Here is a 4,067-nt window from a genome sequence, read left to right on the forward strand (position 1 = left end):
TCCATCTTAAGACAAGGAATCAATTACACACACTTGTGACCATAATGCTACTATTAAATTCTTCTATTAATACCAAGGTTTAACTTTCTCCACTACACTCCATCCTCTAAAATTCTTCGTATGCAAATGATCATCAACGACCACGCCCTTATCTTAGCGTCAATAAAAAAAATCCCTATGACTCCATAATCCCCTTATATGAAGTGCATTCCATTACGATAGTTGTAATACATGGTTTACACTGCTCCCAAACTCTAAGTCTACTCTTTTCTGAGGTAAGCCCCATAAATCCAATAATAGAACCCTTCTACTATAATTTCCTTGAATCCAAATTACTTGCCTTATCTCTCAACACAAACCTCCTTTAACCCATCCTATTAGAGCTTTCATTGTTATATGGTGTTTGCTCTTTCTTTGATACAAGTCTCTTTCAATTGATTCTTGGGCAACTCAATATTTCCATAATGCCTCCCCTTACACTTTTCCACTGTCTTAGATTCTTACAAATATGTTAAACATCCTTATCTCTCAAGCTCTCAACTACTTGGAAGGTACCATTATGTACATACTCTCTGAAATACTCCCATTCTTCCAGTATTCTCTAATGACCTTAGAAGGTGAAACACCGATATACTACCTCACTTTCAGACCTCATAACATACATGCAACAAAAATCGTCGTTCCTCCCCCACTATATGGAATTACTTACAACACTTATCCCACACCAGTAAATCAATCTTGTTCTACTAGTAGATTCATATATTTCTTAAAACTCCATTAATTCATTTGATATGAATCCTCAACTTCCCGACTCCATTAACACTACATGATTGCTTGGACCATACACTACTCTTCAAATCCATATTACCCGAATCACAACTCCTAGAAAAACTTCAACTGATCTAACTGGTGCTCCTTACTTTCTAACTCTTGGCTTGAGTCTACACTCAAAGCACAAGTTCCACAAAAACATCAGAGTCCTCGTTGTCACTTAACCATGATCCTACCTACCATGCGCGTATAATTAGGTTGATCAGGCCCAATACTACATACTGTGATATTAAGAATCACGTTGGCTAGACACACATATGAGGTAAAAAGAGATTTACTTATGATGTTTCAAGGCTAGGTCGCGAATCGATATGCTCTGATACCAACTGCAATAACCCGTATAATATATATCTAGAGTAATATCATACAAGTGTTAGTTTTTGGTACTAACACAATCATAAATGCATAATGACATCATTATATACGCATGTTCAAACTAAATACATCAAAGATACATGTTATACAATAAAGCCTAAGAATAAAATCTAAGAACCATGTACAATATCTTCATTGTACACAATTTCGTAGCGGAAGATCACAATAATTAGCATCCCTTAAAAAATAAATGCATAACTCATCTTGCATAAAATAACCTGCAAACAATACCTGAAAAACAACAACAATATTGGGGTGAGATAATAATCTCAGTGAATTCTCCCATCCTATGGATTCACTTGGCTCTATAGGGGTTCTAATCGATTTCCTAACTCAAGTCTTCAAAATATAAAGACTTAAGCAACTAAGGGATTTTACATTGTATGGAAACATGTACACTTGAGTTTACCAACTCAAATCAATCATTATTTGGAAACCTACCAAGGAATCTTTCCTCGGCCAACCCTAAATCTAGGATTGTCGACACGGGTCACGAATCCTTGTATCATACTTCGACTTTCTTGTGGATTTCAAATTCTTCCATGGGACTTATACCCAAGCTAAGAATCGTTGCTTCCATGTCTTCTATGGGACTCTAACCCATTTGGTTGAACATATGGGACTTTAACCCATTTGGTTAAACATGCGAAGCAATTGTGCAAAAATCCCAATTCTTACTTTTCATAAGTCTCAAACTTTGGAACGACACTGTAATGGGGTTGTTTCCGAATACATGATTAGTTCATCAATGCAATGTGATTATTAGATAATTACTAGGTGATTCACAACCACAAATTCTCATAACAATAAATCATGTTCCATACAAAGCATTTGAGTTCGTGACTAAATTATAATTCTAGCGGCTACTTGTCCATGGTACACACCGAGGCACTTCGCGTCCAAGCATCGCCATCCAAGTCATTTTCATAACCTAAGTTATCTTTCTAATTTATTTACCTAGTTATAATCTTAGGTTTCCTCACTCACCTTCATAGACTTTTGATCATGTTATTACACAAACCATAAAATAATCCACAATATAAAGCATGCATCGTGATATAATTCATAACCTACATAAGACACAAACAAGTCAAACATAAATCAAATGTAAGTTGTTCACATAAGGTATGAAACCATTTCAAGCCCCTACCAAGCATCCTTGGTTAATTCATGGTCTCTCATCACCATGTAATATCCCATTGGATTATCTTTCCAATGCTTTAAGTCTCATAGCAGTCAGATTCACAGTTCTTGAATTATGGTGGAAACAAGAACCATGGTATTCAATCAACAATCCATAATAGTTCATAGCATACATAATAGTTTATCATCACTTTCCTATCAATCATTGACATAAAATTATATTTTTATTTTATCATCTAATAGATCATTGGAATAACTTTCCAACGCATTTGACCATGCGTCAAAAGGAGTTACGAGACTCAAATTACCTATCAATCTAACCTAATCCAGATTTAGGGTAATAATTATTCATTTCACAAGTATTCAACAACAAAAGCCTTGACTTAGTGGTAAGACATACACCATAGTAAGGAGGTCCCATGTTCAATTCCCATTGGTGGTGCATTTTCATTTTTTAAAGAATTAAGTTAATAGGTCGACCTATCGAAGCAATATGTTGATCTATAAAGGTCTTAGGTCGACCTATAAGAGGCGACACATAAGACAGTGGCTACAAGCTTCAATATTGAGGCGTGGGTGTCAACCTATAACGTTATGTGTCAGCCTATACTGAAGAAAATCTTATATAGGTCGATCTAAGCAAACTATATGTCGACCTATACTGAAGAAAAATCTTCTATATGTCGACCTAAGCAAGCTATGTGTCGACCTATACTGAAGAAAAACTTCCATAGGTCGACCTAAACTTGTATGCGTCGACCTATACAAATATTTTTCACATAAAAATCCAATTTTTCTAACCTGCATAAGTTTTATTTCATTCTAAAAGGCAATTCCACCAACTTCACAACCAACACACCATGGTAGACATCATATATATTCCTTGTTTTCTCGAGCTCATTATGTTCATAAGCAAAATAACAAAAACAACATTCAATCACAAGAATACAACCAACATAGAAATTAAGAGTAAATCATGTATTCATGGAAGTCCTCCTCCTCCTCCTCCTCCCCCTCCTTACCCCTCTTTCTCTTTCTCTTCTTCACGCTTTCCTTCTTTCCTATCCACATATATTCCTCAATTATCTTTTCCACCATACAAATAAATATATAACATATAACTAATATATATATATATATATATATATATATATATATATATATATATATATATATATATATATATATATTATGATATTAGGTAGGAATATAAAATATCTCAATTGATATTTTATCTTTTAATATCAATTGATTAATTATTAATATTATCAAAATATCTCATCTTTTACTTATTAATAATGGTAGGTCTTTTTTAATAATAATTTATTTTTTTGAGTTCATCGATTACTCTATTTGAGCATTTAAGGATATATTTGAAATATTACAATTTCAAACATTACTTTTATGTATTTATATTTTTTTTATGTAAACTATTTTATAAATTTTTGATAAAAAAATTTAGGAACAGAGGCGCAAGACTGTGATTTATTGATTCATATTTAAAAAAAAAATGATACCATTGTTTAGGAAATAAAATTACTTGAATTTTTTATAAAAATAATCCACTTTTTCAAGGAAATTCCCAAAATACCCCTGGTTTTAAAAAAAATTCCACACTACCCCACTTTTAGGAGGAGTCGCCAATTGAATTGGAGACTCCTATTAAAAATTGAATGGAGGCGTCAATTGGATTGGCTAGGGCAGGTGCCCTAGTCAAT

The sequence above is a fragment of the Lathyrus oleraceus genome, chromosome 4 (assembly GCF_024323335.1).
Source record: "Lathyrus oleraceus cultivar Zhongwan6 chromosome 4, CAAS_Psat_ZW6_1.0, whole genome shotgun sequence".
NCBI lineage: Eukaryota > Viridiplantae > Streptophyta > Magnoliopsida > Fabales > Fabaceae > Lathyrus > Lathyrus oleraceus.